Source organism: Coregonus clupeaformis, chromosome 23, assembly GCF_020615455.1.
Source record: "Coregonus clupeaformis isolate EN_2021a chromosome 23, ASM2061545v1, whole genome shotgun sequence".
Taxonomy (NCBI): Eukaryota; Metazoa; Chordata; class Actinopteri; order Salmoniformes; family Salmonidae; genus Coregonus; species Coregonus clupeaformis.
The window spans coordinates 56,447,645-56,465,006 of NC_059214.1; the positions used below are offsets into that span (position 1 = coordinate 56,447,645).

At 43.7% G+C, this 17,362-nt stretch overlaps 1 protein-coding gene and 3 long non-coding RNA genes across 4 annotated transcripts in view; 1 reads left to right on the plus strand and 3 right to left on the minus strand.

The window, feature by feature from the left end:
- The window catches only part of LOC121536368 (zinc finger protein 804A), a 172,592-nt gene that overhangs the window by 66,081 nt on the left and 89,149 nt on the right, over positions 1 to 17,362 (plus strand). The window lies entirely within an intron of this gene.
- Positions 13,886 to 14,466, minus strand: LOC123481768. The gene is made up of 3 exons (XR_006657309.1): positions 14,338 to 14,466; positions 14,077 to 14,204; positions 13,886 to 13,951 (listed from the first exon to the last, which is right to left on the minus strand). It is a non-coding gene; the product is annotated as an uncharacterized LOC123481768 (long non-coding RNA).
- Positions 15,183 to 15,682, minus strand: LOC123481769. The gene is made up of 3 exons (XR_006657310.1): positions 15,569 to 15,682; positions 15,324 to 15,460; positions 15,183 to 15,199 (listed from the first exon to the last, which is right to left on the minus strand). It is a non-coding gene; the product is annotated as an uncharacterized LOC123481769 (long non-coding RNA).
- Positions 15,687 to 16,291, minus strand: LOC123481770. Its single transcript, XR_006657311.1, has 3 exons — positions 16,232 to 16,291; positions 15,834 to 15,980; positions 15,687 to 15,713 (listed from the first exon to the last, which is right to left on the minus strand). It is a non-coding gene; the product is annotated as an uncharacterized LOC123481770 (long non-coding RNA).

Genomic DNA, 17,362 nt, shown 5'->3' on the forward strand with positions numbered 1-17,362 from the left:
TGAATGTGATGTAGTGTTTTGAGAAGGGATGAGCTATGGGGGAGGGGGGTTATTCTACTAGATGAATGTGATGTAGTGTTTTGAGAATGGGATGAGCTATGGGGGGAGGGGGGTTATTCTACTAGATGAATGTGATGTAGTGTTTTGAGAAGGGATGAGCTATGGGGGGGGGGGTTATTCTACTAGATGAATGTGATGTAGTGTTTTGAGAATGGATGAGCTATGGGTGGAGGGGGGTTATTCTACTAGATGAATGTGATGTAGTGTTTTGAGAAGGGATGAGCTATGCGGGGGGAGGGGGGGTTATTCTACTAGATGAATGTGATGTAGTGTTTTGAGAAGGGATGAGCTATGGGGGGAGGGGGGGTTATTCTACTAGATGAATGTGATGTAGTGTTTTGAGAAGGGATGAGCTATGGGGGGAGGGGGGTTATTCTACTAGATGAATGTGATGTAGTGTTTTGAGAAGGGATGAGCTATGGGGGGAGGGGGGAGGGGGGTATTCTACTAGATGAATGTGATGTAGTGTTTTGAGAAGGCCATGTGACTGCATTCCCGAATGGCACCCTCATCTGTACAAAGTGCACTGCTGTTGACCAGTGCCATGTGGGACTTTGATAATGTGATGGATCATAGAGGGGTAGTAACAGTAAACGTCAGGAGAGAGCCGACTTCAACCCCACAGCCATAAAACCAAAGGCTGAGTATAAAGAGGCCCGTTGAACAGCCCAGGCTCTAGCAATAATATGGGATTGTACTGTATGACTCTGAATGCCAAGTGCAGCAGCAAAATGTTACCTCTTCATCAAAACCACGGTAGACCATCCAAGGTACACGGAACTAAAAATTAGATTAACAATGTAAGTGCCATTTTTATGTTTTCGTAAAATCCGATCAACTGTAAAATTGCAGGATACATCTATATTATATTTGTAGTTATAGCTGTGACTTGAAAACAAAAATTGCCTCACATTTATACATTGACATTATGACCGCATCTGACGAGATTATTGGACCTATTCCATCCATATAACTGCTTAAATCGAATCACTCTTTTAAAGGTAAATAGAAATGGAGCTTATCACAGTCCACAACATCTTTATCCTTGCTTTTATGATCCTTCAGTGGGCCTGTTCCAGACATATCTGAAAGATTCAACAGCAGGTAGCTATCTCCGTTCCCTGTTCCTGATGAAAGACAACGGTAGTTAGCTATCTCCGTTCCCTGTTCCTGATGAAAGACAACGGTAGTTAGGTAGCTCCGTTCCCTGTTCCTGATGAAAGACAACGGTAGGTAGCTAGCTCCGTTCCCTGTTCCTGATGAAAGACAACGGTAGGTAGCTAGCTCCGTTCCCTGTTCCTGATGAAAGACAACGGTAGGTAGCTATCTCCGTTCCCTGTTCCTGATGAAAGACAACGGTAGGTAGCTAGCTCCGCTCTCTGTTCCTGATGAAAGACACAAGGGTAGGTAGCTAGCTCCGCTCCCTGTTCCTGATGAAAGACAACGGTAGGTAGCTAGCTCCGCTCTCTGTTCCTGATGAAAGACAACGGTAGGTAGCTAGCTCCGTTCCCTGTTCCTGATGAAAGACACAACGGTAGGTAGCTAGCTCCGCTCTCTGTTCCTGATGAAAGACAACGGTAGGTAGCTAGCTCCGCTCCCTGTTCCTGATGAAAGACAACGGTAGTTAGCTAGCTCTGTTCCCTGTTCCTGATGAAAGACACAACAGTAGGTAGCTAGCTCCGCTCCCTGTTCCTGATGAAAGACACAACGGTAGGTAGCTAGCTCCGCTCCCTGTTCCTGATGAAAGACACAACGGTAGGTAGCTAGCTCCGCTCTCTGTTCCTGATGAAAGACACAACGGTAGGTAGCTAGCTCCGCTCCTTGTTCCTGATGAAAGACACAACGGTAGGTAGCTAGCTCCGCTCCCTGTTCCTGATGAAAGACACAACGGTAGGTAGCTAGCTCCGCTCCCTGTTCCTGATGAAAGACACAACGGTAGGTAGCTAGCTCCGCTCCCTGTTCCTGAGAAAGACACAACGGTAGGTAGCTAGCTCCGCTCCCTGTTCCTGATGAAAGACACAACGGTAGGTAGCTAGCTCCGCTCCCTGTTCCTGATGAAAGACACAACGGTAGGTAGCTAGCTCCGCTCCCTGTTCCTGATCCCAGGAAGATAGAGGGTCCAGTCCCAGTCACCCACACGCCGCCTCACATCTGCGTTAGACTGATGTCACTCACTAATCAAAGCTCCTCAGGTCCTGCCAATCGCCAAATTGGATCTATTCGCTGGGCGAAGGGGGGGTGCTGATTCGCTGGGCACGGGGAACAAGGAGAAGGGAGGGTGCTGATTCGCTGGGCACGGGGAACAAGGAGAAGGGGGGGTGCTGATTCGCTGGGCACGGGGAACAAGGAGAAGGGGGTGCTGATTCGCTGGGCACGGGGAACAAGGAGAAGGGGGGGTGCTGATTCGCTGGGCACGGGGAACAAGGAGAAGGGGGGGTGCTGATTCGCTGGGCACGGGGAACAAGGAGAAGGGGGGGTGCTGATTCGCTGGGCACGGGGAACAAGGAGAAGGGGGGGTGCTGATTCGCTGGGCACGGGGAACAAGGAGAAGGGGGGTGCTGATTCGCTGGGCACGGGGAACAAGGAGAGGGGGGTGTTGATTCGCTGGGCACGGGAACAAGGAGAAGTGGGGGTGCTGATTCACTGGGCACGGGGAACAAGGAGAAGGGGGGTGCTGATTCGCTGGGCACGGGAACAAGGAGAAGGGGGGGGTGCTGATTCGCTGGGCACGGGAACAAGGAGAAGGGGGGTGCTGATTCGCTGGGCACGGGGAACAAGGAGAAGGGAGGGTGCTGATTCGCTGGGCACGGGGTACAAGGAGAAGGGGGGTGCTGATTCGCTGGAGCACGGGAACAAGGAGAAGGGAGGGTGCTGATTCGCTGGGCACGGGGAACAAGGAGAAGGGGGGTGCTGATTCGCTGGGCACGGGAACAAGGAGAAGGGGGGTGCTGATTCGCTGGGCACGGGGAACAAGGAGAAGGGGGGTGCTGATTCGCTGGGCACGGGGAACAAGGAGAAGGGGGGTGCTGATTCGCTGGGCACGGGAACAAGGAGAAGGGGGGGTGCTGATTCGCTGGGCACGGGGAACAAGGAGAAGGGGGGTGCTGATTCGCTGGGCACGGGGAACAAGGAGAAGGGGGGGTGCTGATTCGCTGGGCACGGGGAACAAGGGGGAAGGGGGGTGCTGAGCGGGGAGATGTGAGGTTTCGCTGGGCACGGGGAACAAGGAGAAGGGGGGTGCTGAGCGGGGAGATGTGAGGTTTCGCTGGGCACAGGGAACAAGGAGAAGGGGGGGTGCTGAGCGGGGAGATGTGAGGTTTCACTGGGCACGGGGAACAAGGAGAAGGGGGGTGCTGAGCGGGGAGATGTGAGGTTTCTCTGGGCACGGGGAACAAGGAGAAGGCGGGGTGCTGAGCGGGGAGATGTGAGGTTTCTCTGGGCACGGGGAACAAGGAGAAGGGGGGGTGCTGAGCGGGGAGATGTGAGGTTTCGCTGGGCACGGGGAACAAGGAGAAGGGGGGGTGCTGAGCGGGGAGATGTGAGGTATCGCTGGGCACGGGGAACAAGGAGAAGGGGGGTGCTGAGCGGGGAGATGTGAGGTTTCGCTGGGCACGGGGAACAAGGAGAAGGGGGGGTGCTGAGCGGGGAGATGTGAGGTTTCGCTGGGCACGGGAACAAGGAGAAGGGGGGGTGCTGAGCGGGGAGATGTGAGGTCCACACACACACACACACACACACACACACACACACACACACACACACACACACACACACACACACACACACACACTCAGACACACACACACACACACACACACACACACACTCAGACACACACACACACACACACACACACACACACACACACTCAGACACACACACACACACACACACACACACACACACACACACACACACACACACACACACACTCAGACACACACACACACACACACACACACTCAGACACTCAGACACACACACACACACACACACACACACACTCAGACACACACACACACACACACACACACACACACACACACACACACACACACACACACACACACACACTCAGACACACACACTTACCTAGACACCGGCTTCCTTCATTATGCGTTGCGCTGGGGGAGTTAATTAATGCAGAGAGAGTCTGTACCTGGCGGGCCGCTGTATTATTGATCAAAGAGCTTATTACTGTTGATTTTAGGTCTTGTGACATTTACAACCGCAGTTATATTTTGGTGACATTTGGCTCTCATTTAAAGGGGGTCGAAAGCACTTACCTGTTGGCTAAATTAAAAGGGAAACTCAACACCATGCAGCCAGGAAGGAGAGAGCAAAGCAAGGCTCTCAAACCCAAACTTCTCTAAAAGAAGAAGAAGAAATCTTAACAGGTTTTAGAATGAATTAAACCCTCCAATGTGGCTCTGATCCTTTAAACACACCTTCATGAACGGACTGGGTTACCATTAAACACACCTTCATGAACAGACTGGGTTACCATTAAACACACCGTCATGAACAGACTGGGTTACCATTAAACACACCTTCATGAACAGACTGGGTTACCATTAAACACACCTTCATGAACAGACTGGGTTACCATTAAACACACCTTCATGAACGGACTGGGTTACCATTAAACACACCTTCATGAACGGACCGGGTTACCATTAAACACACCTTCATGAACAGACTGGGTTACCATTAAACACACCTTCATGAACAGACTGGGTTACCATTAAACACACCTTCATGAACAGACTGGGTTACCATTAAACACACCTTCATGAACAGACTGGGTTACCATTAAACACACCTTCATGAACAGACTGGGTTACCATTAAACACACCTTCATGAACAGACTGGGTTACCATTAAACACACCTTCATGAACAGACTGGGTTCCCATTAAACACACCTTCATGAACGGACTGGGTTACCATTAAACACACCTTCATGAACAGACTGGGTTACCATTAAACACACCGTCATGAACAGACTGGGTTACCATTAAACACACCTTCATGAACAGACTGGGTTACCATTAAACACACCTTCATGAACGGACTGGGTTACCATTAAACACACATTCATGAACGGACTGGGTTACCATTAAACACACCTTCATGAACGGACTGGGTTACCATTAAACACACCTTCATGAACAGACTGGGTTACCATTAAACACACCTTCATGAACAGACTGGGTTACCATTAAACACACCTTCATGAACAGACTGGGTTACCATTAAACACACCTTCATGAACAGACTGGGTTACCATTAAACACACCCTTCATGAACAGACTGGGTTACCATTAAACACACCGTCATGAACAGACTGGGTTACCATTAAACACACCTTCATGAACGGACTGGGTTACCATTAAACACACCTTCATGAACAGACTGGGTTACCATTAAACACACCGTCATGAACAGACTGGGTTACCATTAAACACACCTTCATGAACGGACTGGTTTCCCATTAAACACACCTTCATGAACAGACTGGGTTACCATTAAACACACCTTCATGAACGGACTGGTTTCCCATTAAACACACCTTCATGAACGGACTGGTTTCCCATTAAACACACCGTCATGAACAGACTGGGTTACCATTAAACACACCTTCATGAACAGACTGGGTTCCCATTAAACACACCGTCATGAACAGACTGGGTTACCATTAAACACACCTTCATGAACAGACTGGGTTACCATTAAACACACCTTCATGAACAGACTGGGTTACCATTAAACACACCGTCATGAACAGACTGGGTTACCATTAAACACACCTTCATGAACGGACTGGGTTACCATTAAACACACCTTCATGAACAGACTGGGTTACCATTAAACACACCTTCATGAACAGACTGGGTTACCATTAAACACACCTTCATGAACAGACTGGGTTACCATTAAACACACCTTCATGAACAGACTGCGGTTACCATTAAACACACCTTCATGAACAGACTGGGTTACCATTAAACACACCTTCATGAACAGACTGGGTTACCATTAAACACACCTTCATGAACAGACCGGGTTACCATTAAACACACCTTCATGAACAGACTGGGTTACCATTAAACACACCTTCATGAACAGACCGGGTTACCATTAAACACACCTTCATGAACAGACTGGGTTACCATGAAACACACCTTCATGAACAGACTGGGTTACCATTAAACACACCTTCATGAACAGACTGGGTTACCATTAAACACACCTTCATGAACAGACTGGGTTACCATTAAACACACCTTCATGAACAGACTGGGTTACCATTAAACACACCTTCATGAACAGACTGGGTTACCATTAAACACACCGTCATGAATAGACTGGGTTACCATTAAACACACCTTCATGAACAGACTGGGTTACCATTAAACACACCTTCATGAACGGACTGGGTTACCATTAAACACACCTTCATGAACGGACTGGCTAACCCTTTACTAAGACCAGGCTGGCCATGATTGTCCTGGAGGAGGGAGGAACCTCGCAGAGCCGTAAAATGATAGATACCCATCTATGTTACGGTCCAAGTAAGAGGCCAAACCCTCACACAACAGATACATGGAGAGAAGGAAGATAGCTGTCTTAAATATCAGTCGTCTGCTCTCCCTCTCACAGTGTCAGACCCAAGGTCCCGACGTGGAGGACAAATGGGGTTTCAGTGATTCACAATACCCAGCCCAGAGCTCTGCAACCTATCAGCCCCTTTCAGGCTTTTCATTCAGCATTGCTTGTCCCGTATCTAAATAATGTGCATTATATTCTTTCCCCATACGTGAGAGGGAAAAAGCAATCCTCCTCTGGTTGATAGATTTTTTCCTCTGACAATACTATCTCTTTGCCTCCTGTCAGCTCGGATGAAGCGGAAAGCTATCATTTACTGATTAAATAGAACTCACAACACAGTGCCAGCTAGCATCTAGTGTTGGAAGGAGCATTCTTGGAATTTAAGAGCAGGAGGGTGTTTCATCCCAAATGACACCCCGTTCCCTATACAGTGCACTACTTTTGACCAGATCCCTGATGGGGGCCAGTACATTATAGTGTACTATAAAGGAGATGGGTGGCATTTGCGACCCATCCGAGGAGGGTGTTTTGGAAAAGAAGTGACAGTGTTCTGTTTAAGAGAAACGACTGTGTAGGAGGAAGGAGGCTACAGTGAGTATTGATTTTCCTTTGTGACGGGAATTAATTTAGCCACAACTGGTAACAGATTGTCTCATTGTCTCTTAGAGTTGCCTTTCCATTAAGAATCACCTTGGCTGCCCTTTGGTTCTAATGCTCATTCCTAGGGGTGAGGTGGAGTGGACTGACTTCCTGTGTGAGCGCCGCTGCTGCAGCCCGATGTTACAGAGACTCATATCAAAGCTATTAGGACCAATTGAGATTTTAAAAAAACAATTCCATCCACATGGGCTCGGACAAACTCCTGTTTCCATGGTGTTGAGGATTCCTCTCTTATCTCTCAGGCCTTGTGGAACCAACGTTGTACCACGTTGTAACTTCAGTGTTGTCGTTTCTTTAAAGATGAGCAATGACTCCTTTCAGTTGGTTTAATGGTGAGGAGGGACTGTTATGTGGCCTAATAGACATGGAGAGACCCGTATACAGAGAGCTGATGGGTCATAGCTCTGGAGACTGGGCTGATAATACTGTGAAGCAGTGGAGACACGGAGACCCGTATACAGAGAGCTGATGGTCATAGCTCTGGAGACTGGGCTGATAATACTGTGAAGCAGTGGAGACACGGAGACCCGTATACAGAGAGCTTATGGGTCATAGCTCTGGAGACTGGGCTGATAATACTGTGAAGCAGTGGAGACACGGAGACCCAGTATACAGAGAGCTGATGGTCATAGCTCTGGAGACTGGGCTGATAATACTGTGAAGCAGTGGAGACACGGAGACCCGTATACAGAGAGCTTATGGGTCATAGCTCTGGAGACTGGGCTGATAATACTGTGAAGCAGTGGAGACACGGAGACCCGTATACAGAGAGCTAATGGGTCATAGCTCTGGAGACTGGGCTGATAATACTGTGAAGCAGTGGAGACACGGAGACCCGTATACAGAGAGCTAATGGGTCATAGCTCTGGAGACTGGGCTGATAATACTGTGAAGCAGTGGAGACACGGAGACCCGTATACAGAGAGCTAATGGGTCATAGCTCTGGAGACTGGGCTGATAATACTGTGAAGCAGTGGAGACACGGAGACCCGCATACAGAGAGCTTATGGGTCATAGCTCTGGAGACTGGGCTGATAATACTGTGAAGCAGTGGAGACACGGAGACCCGTATACAGAGAGCTTATGGGTCATAGCTCTGGAGACTGGGCTGATAATACTGTGAAGCAGTGGAGACACGGAGACCCGTATACAGAGAGCTTATGGGTTATACAGTGAAACAGCAGAGAGTTGTATAGAGACAGCTTTAAACAAAGAAGCGATTAGAAAGTTACAGACCCAGAGACACATATAAACCAGGATCCACAGGGTCGTATTCCTGAACCATCCCATATATATTTTTTTTAAATATTATTTCACTAAATTCTAAATATTGTAGTATTACTATATGAACAGTGCCTTTAGAAAGTATTCATACCCCTTGACTTAATCCACCTTTTGTTGTGTTACAGCCTGAATTCAAAATGGATTAAATAGATTTTTTTTCTCTCACCCATACTGATAAAGTGAAAACATATTTTTAGAAATGTTCGCAAATTTATTGAAAATGAAATACAGAAATATCTAATTTACATAAGAATTTACACTCCTGAGTCAATCCGTTGTAAATGCACCTTCGGCAGTGATTACAGCTGTGAATCATTCTGGGTAAGTCTCTAAGAGCTTTTGACACGTGGATTTTGCAACATTTGGCCATTGTTATTTGCAAAATTCTTCAAGCTCTGTAAAAAATGGTTGTTGATCATTGCTAGACAAAAAAAAAAAAGTGTATGTCTTGCCATAGATTTTCAAGTAGATTTAAGTCCAAACTGTAACTCGGCCACTGAGGAACATTCAATGTCGTCTTGGTAAGCAACTCCAGAGTATATTTGGCTTTGTGTTTTAGGCTATTGTCCTGCTGAAAGACTAATTCATCTCCCAGTGTCTGTTGGAAAGCAGACTGAACCAGGGGTTTTCCTCTAGTCTCCCAGTGTCTGGTGGAAAGCAGACTGAACCAGGTTTTCCTCTAGTCTCCCAGTGTCTGGTGGAAAGCAGACTGAACCAGGTTTTCCTCTAGTCTCCCAGTGTCTGGTGGACAGCAGACTGAACCAGGTTTTCCTCTAGTCTCCCAGTGTCTGGTGGACAGCAGACTGAACCAGGTTTTCCTCTAGTCTCCCAGTGTCTGGTGGAAAGCAGACTGAACCAGGTTTTCCTCTAGTCTCCCAGTGTCTGGTGGACAGCAGACTGAACCAGGTTTTCCTCTAGTCTCCCAGTGTCTGGTGGAAAGCAGACTGAACCAGGTTTCCCTCTAGTCTCCCAGTGTCTTTTTAAAATAAAATTTACTTTTGATACTTACGTATATTTAAAATCAAATACACCTCAACCAGAACATTAGACACTACACCAGTTACTGTTTAATGAGGGGAACACCTCAACCAGAACATTAGACACTACACCAGTTACTGTTTAATGAGGGGAACACCTCAACCAGAACATTAGACACTACACCAGTTACTGTTTAATGAGGGGAACACCTCAACCAGAACATTAGACACTACACCAGTTACTGTTCAATGAGGGGGACACCTCAACCAGAACATTAGACACTACACCAGTTACTGTTTAATGAGGAGAACACCTCAACCAGAACATTAGACACTACACCAGTTACTGTTTAATGAGGGGGACACCTCAACCAGAACATAATACAGTACACCAGTTACTGTTTAATGAGGGGGACACCTCAACCAGAACATTAGACGGCTTCATGACAGGCCACCTGAGTTGGGTCAACAGTTCTGACCGATGCAACGGACCAGACAACACCTTAGCAAAAAAAAAATATATATATTACAATTGTAACATATAAACATTACAGATTCTAGACCCATTAAAGGGAAACAGTACAGAGGCAGACAAAGAACAAGCTGTCACGATCGTCTGACGAAGGAGCAGACCAATACGCAGCGCGTTGAGTGAACATGATGACTTTAATGATAAAGCACGTAAATACAAAACAAAAGACGATAGTGAAGTCCAACAGTGACTATGACTGAAACGGAACAAAAACCCACAACACCCACAGGAAAACATACAGATAAATATGGCTCCCAATCAGAGATAACGAGCCGACAGCTGACACTCGTTACCTCCGATTGGGAGTCATTGAACCCAACAAAGAAATACAACACATAGAACCACCCAACCAAACAAAACACCACGAAACGAACACACCCTGGCTCAACACACAAAGTCCCGGAGCCAGAGCGTGACAGTACCCCCCCCCTAAAGGCGCGGACTGCGACCGCGCCTCAATAAGGCTAAACAAGGGAGGGCTGGGTGGGCATACCTCTTCGGCGGTGGTTCTGGCTCTGGCCGTGGTCCCCACCCCACCAAAGTCACTACACAGTAAAAACAGAAGTGTTAATTTAACTCCTATCGAGTTGAATTTAACTCTGTTTCAGATAACATTTGGTCCCACTCAAAATCAGTGTAAAATGTACTCTTTGGTCAGTGTAAAACTTTTAGAGTTAATTCTACTCCATATTGTGTAAAAAATAACAATGAAATGTGTCAAAATATTTAACACTGTAGTTTAATCACACTGTTGAGAGTAATATGATTACACTGTATAGAGTTAAGTCAAATACAATTTTACTTCAAAAAATGACACTTTAAAGTGTAATGATATTTACTTTTCATTTCTCTACAGTGTTTTTTTTTTTTTAATTTAAATCATATGATGTAGTGTTACTGAATTATAGAAATATCAATACTATCAAATAAAACAAAGCACAATAATACAAGATGAGAGCACCCACATTTATTGAAAAAAAAGTATAATTTCAATGTCCGTGAATTTACATTGTACACCCATTGCCTTGTCTATGACAGAAGTATAACATCATAAAAATGTTCACCAGAGAAAGCAATATGGCACAACAAGGAGAGCTGTGTCATTTCCTCCATATGACCTTTGTATGTCAAAAGGTCTAGGGTAGTGCAGGTTGTCGACATGAAAAAAACTAAATCATGCTTTGATCTGATCACCTCATATGCATGGAAATGTTCTTGAAAAGTTACTGTAACTAAAGGCACTGTGAGTAGTAACAGTTTTTCCACATTATCAGAACTGACTCAATCTGATAAAACAAGGGCACTTCAGAGTCAACTTCGCCACAGATAACCAAGTGTGGGCGATAAACATACCCATTATGTTTAGCCCAATTAACCTTCATAACCTGAATGCTACTGGGCACTTGCATTGCCAAAGCAATTTCAGAACCTCCTTTTACCATATTTAAAGCCACCATTTTTCCTGGACCAATATCTAACCGACTAAAAGTTGTTGATCTTCGCCAACTATATGCCATATGATTCTGATGCTTTTTTTGCCAGCGTTTTGGTAATATTTTTAAACGATTTAAGCTGTTTTTTGAAAAAATTATGTTTGCCTTCATACCTCATACACCAACTATGAAGTACAGGCCCTATTTTCTGGATGCAGCGGGGATAGTGGATAAGAAAATGGTGCTTTGGTAAAAGTTTTTTCTGAGGATACAACTTCTTAAACAGTGTATGGTGATCAACAATCAAATGTTTTAAATATACACATAGACCTTGAGATAACATGGGCGAGAATATAATGTTAATTATTTGCAATAATAAAAGAAGCAGGCCCCAGTGTTGGTCAGTAGAAGTTACCAAATCTCCAAAGATAAGAGGAACATTCCTAAGTAAGCACCAGGACTGAATTGCATTCAGTCCCAGATCATTAGATCCTTCACTTAAATTAACAGTCACAGGCCTGTTATTTCTCTCTGTGAAACCATAATCAAAACTTTGTATTCTTGAATGTATTTCTCCTGATGTAACATGTTTTTCATTCCAAATACAGAAATAATAACTTCAATTCGTACTGGCCAACCCCTTCTAACACATCATGCATCACATCAACTGAGAAGTTCTCAGTTGTGTGAAAATACCTCAATGAATTTAATATGCATGACCTTTTCACACCAAAAACATACGGAAGGGATGGATTACAAGCCATTTCTTGACAGTGAGCAGTATGCATATCTTTGGTGCGTAAAACTATTTTGGAAGAATCTTCAGAGAATTCTGTTTGAAAGTCCTCCTTTTCTGCTAAACAGAACCTGCAACAGTACCTTGCACTGAAAGACTCCACCAGACCAAACAAACTATGCAAACCCAAATTATCACCTGTTACCTGTACTACAGTGCCACGTACATAACCACTGTATGATGGAATCTCAATACCATCGCTCTCTAACACTTTAATGTCTCGAACAATGGGAGCAAAAATTTCACTAAAACCATATCGTTTAACATCTTGAGTATGAAATAAGGCGCACAGGTGTATGTTAGCCAAAAAAGAATTCCATTTTGGAGAGAAGTTTCTTAAAGTAAAATATACTCCACCCAATTTATGAATACCTCGCTTGGAACCCAATGGGTTGGCGACCTCAAAATCATCATAGAACATCTGGACCTGTATTGTCTGCTTCTCAGTTGAGAACAGGGGGTGACTTTTAAAAAAGATCCATCACAAATATCTCTCAGTCTAGAGTTGCTGGTAGCTGAGCTTTGCAACATTTCTGCAAAATACTGACTTTTAAATATTGACTGCAGTGTAGATAAAATTGGAATATACATGAATTTATCTTGAACTACTACCTGATCATATGTTCCAGTCTTTTTATTTCGTCTTGTGTCAAATCTTGAACCAATCACACATTCAACTGGTTCTACTATTTCCCACTTGGCAGTCATAAATTTTGATCGCTTGTATTCCGAATTTAGAACTGTGAAAGGATTCTCTAACCCCTCAAAACACGCCTCAACTTTTCTTGCACATTTCTGTTTCTCTTTCATTACTAAATACATGCTTTATCACTGTTTCTTTAGCATGCTGATGAATATCTTGAACAATCTCTTCCATGGAAATCACTACAGTATTTACTGTACTTTGACCAACACCTGCTGCCTTTAGATCAGAAATAACAGCTGCACAACTATTTACAATGTATGGCGAAGATAACTCTGACTCAGCCTCTAAACATTCAGTCGACACTTCAACATGAGAAATATTACTGGTGTTGACGGTACTTTGAGGGTCTGAAAGATCATCTTCTATAGAATCTACTAAACTTTCTCCGTGGCACTTGTTAAGATGTTTTCTAAAACCAGAAAAGCTACCAAAAGAACGTGAGCATCCTTCTTGACCACATTTCAGAAAAAGAGTCCTGCCTGTACATAGCCCATGAATTATCTTAAGGTGCTTAACAAGGTTGTTTGGACTTCCATGGTCACTTTTGCAAAGAAAACACTTCATAGTTTTATCTCAACTACGCACCATTCTTGCTCGCAACTCAGCAACTCTAGGAGTCTCCTTTGTTTCCCCCATGTCGATGTTATAGATGGTTGTTTGCACAAAAGGAAAAAGCTGCTCAAGGAAGAACTGTATGACGTACCAAATACGTAATGGGCTTTAAAGACTTCGTCAAAAGCTCCTACTGAACCTGTTGCCTTGCATGGAAGAGCATGCTTGTCAACCACAATGAAGTAGGAGTGAATGCTGCTCTGTGTGGATCCCTGGCGAGAAGGTAGGGCTGACTGCTTTGGGTGATGTTGTCAAGATGCTGCTGCACACTGGTTCCAACCTACAAAAAAACACATTCAACAGAATTGTTTTGGTGACTAACCTCTGACAATAGATAAGATCACCTCAAACTGTGCACAAGATTGAGATGATGGAATATATATTTTAAACAACTGTTAAGCATACCTTTTGAAATCTGATGAGCTGATCTACAGCTTGATATGCAGACATCTTTCCCGGCCTCTTTCTACCTTGTGCAGATGGTGGTAGCAAATGTAGCAGCAGCAAGATGGCAGACATGTCACTGTCCCAGCCTACAAATAAGTAAATAAAAACCTGGTTAACATTGTGCCGTAGCATAACATTCTTATTCACAACTTGCACCATTATGGACATATAATGCACACCTACATTATCCACATAAAAAGTAAAACAGTTCATTCATACCATTCTCAACTTCAGCAGCTGACTCAGCATTGCGCATCAAATCCAAGAGTTCTGTGGTGGATACAAGTCCATGGCTTTCCTTTATTACTTTTGCTTTGAAAGTGGTTGGCCACTTCTCCAAGAATGTGTTGGCTGTGGCCTCACCAAACAGAAGTCTGAAATCTTGTTCTATCTGCAATGTAACACACAAAGACAGAAATAATGAGTGTTACCTTATTCTTCATTGGATATTTTTGGTGATGCAGTGAATTAAGTTGTCATACCAGTCCTGGTGTGTCCAGAAATCTTGGGAAGACCGAGAAGACATCTGATGATTTGGCTTCATCGTTGACCATTGCTTGCCGATATATGAAGGTCATTTTCATCTTCTCACGGACAGTGTTTTCATCAGCAGAGTGTCTCAAAACAGCAATAGCTGCTTCCACATCCTCATCAGATGGCTCTCTGTCATAGGTGAAGGGCTGACGATCACGGCCTGGCCCACCAACTTAAGACAAAATACAGTGTTAAGAAATCCTTTCTGTACAATTCACAGGTCACCATTATAATTACATGTCACTGATCAGAAAACATACCTTTAGGGAGATTTGCTGACTGAGGCACCTCTTTCCTCTGCTGTTTTTCTTTGTATGGTCTTCAATCGCCATGCAAGGTATCCGGAACCACTCTCCGGATCGTAGTAATGATCCTATATTATTATAAATAAATTATAAAGGAGTACTATTCCCATTTCATAGAGTGAATATGTGCATAATGTTGCAATAACCCATTTACTTACATATCCATGTTGTGAGTATGGGTCTTCTAGATAGGGAAACAAAGCTACTATCCCCTGTGCTCTGACACTTTTGGGGGGGATGTCCTAGCATATGAATTCAAAGTTAACATCACACTGAATTGATATTGCACAACACATTTTACATAATTAATAACCGGAAAATAATAACAATGTTTCTTTACAGCCCATCTATATGCTTAATGCTTACCCATGTGTTTCTGTCATCTCAGCAGCAAGTATGTTGATCATCTGTCTTCTGGTGGCATCTGTCAGAGATTTGGTTTTTCCATACTCTTGCATAATGCGTTCACCACCAGGCTTTGATGTTAGGATTTTTTCAATCAGCTATAGGTGGAAAGAAATGTGCTTTCCGTAATTGTAAAACAATATGTAATGCTGTCACATGATGAAACAACATTCAGATTGGACTTAACAGCAATGTTCACCACTTACTGCTTTTGCCTCATAGTTTATGTGGCATGGCCTTTTAGGCTGGCTTCCTTCGCCAGCCGCTACTTCTTCAACATCGTCACACACAGTGAAATTCAGAATGATGGTGTCATCAGATGTACCGAGCATGATGATGAATGAGAGGTATCTGTTCATTATGAAATTTGTGCAAAACATAGAAACATATTACAATAAACTGTTATTTTTAAGACAATAAAGGTTCTCATTCTGGCCTTTAAACTAAAAAACTAATTGAATGAATGAATACCAAGTCCATTGCCCAGCATGATTCTGAAAGTTCCAGGTGACTCCTTTACTAATTCTTCAAAAACATCTGAGTCAACTTCTGTGTCAGACTGGTCATACACCTTAATGTCTGGCTTTCTGCTTTCTGGTATGTTGAATTTTAGACACACTGTTAAAAAAAGAAGAAAAAAAGAAAAACATGCATTCCCTTCTCACAAGAATCCAAGTTCATACTTAAGGTTGCCTCATGTGTTCACAAAATGATGAAAGACAAGGATCTGCACCTGATTTTATGTTACTGAAAATATAAAGCACAGCAGAAATGACTATAGACCTAAATAGATATCATAAGATAATAGCTTAATGCTGTATTATTTTGTCATTAGGGTGATATGTATTGCTTTAACCTATTATACCTACCTTCTTTCAAGAAAGCATTGAATGTCAGCTCAGACAGCTTGACGTATTTCTGCTCTTCCCGAGCTGAACACGCAACAGCATTTTGCCTCTGTTAACAAAGAAAATATATATTCAAAATCATCATTTAGTGCTGGTTCAACTAAGCGTTAGCTAACTATCCATTTATCTCAGTAGTACTAGCTACGCAATGCACTATGCATTACTTAGACGTTACACTGCAATTACAAAGGCTGAAGTAGACAAAGTTGTGCTGGTTGAATATAACGTTAAGCTGCCATTTTCTGCAGCAAATGGGTGTAGGCTAGTTCAAGTTTAGAGGCACATTGTCCCATTAGCTACCAAATAACTAGCTATGTGTCAAAGTTAGCTAGCTCATTAGCCATTTTAGTTCGAACAGTAGCTAACCATTAAAATGGTTAAGCAATGTTAAACAAACCCGTCATGCAAATCAGTGATCTAAGTTATCGTTTTATAACACCAACATTAGCTGGCTAACTATCAGAAGCATGCTAACATTACCGTTATATATAGCTTCATAAAAAACTGTTAACGTTAGTGTAAGGAAGCCTGGGAAGCTATACAATAACGTTAGCTAACAATACTATCTGTATAAATGTTTTGTTGTTAGCGAACGTTATTTTACGTATTTACCATTCTGACAAACTTCATTCGTGAAAATATTGCAACACAAAGAAAGACAGTTACCGATACTGATTGCAAGCTAGCTAACCGCATGACAAGCACAATCTGCGCTCATGCCAAACGGTGGTGTCCTTCAAACGAACTGATTAGCTAAGTTAACGTTACCTATTTTTAGCCATATGAAACAGCAAGCCATTCACAAAAATATCAAACATATTCCATGGGTATATCATATAACAGTTATTACTGTCAACCATCTGAACTTACAAGCTAATTTAGCTGGCTGATGACGAGGTCACTGCAAGGGGGACCGCCGCATGGAACTCGTAACTTAAAATATGACCTTGACATCAGCACAACTCTAAAATTATGTAAAGTTAAAAATACCGGTTTGGTGTTGAAAAACGGGGATGTAACTTACCTAGCAATATCTGTGACCTAGCTACTCCTTCGCAATCTTCCTCCACCAACGTACGTGCCAAACTTCAG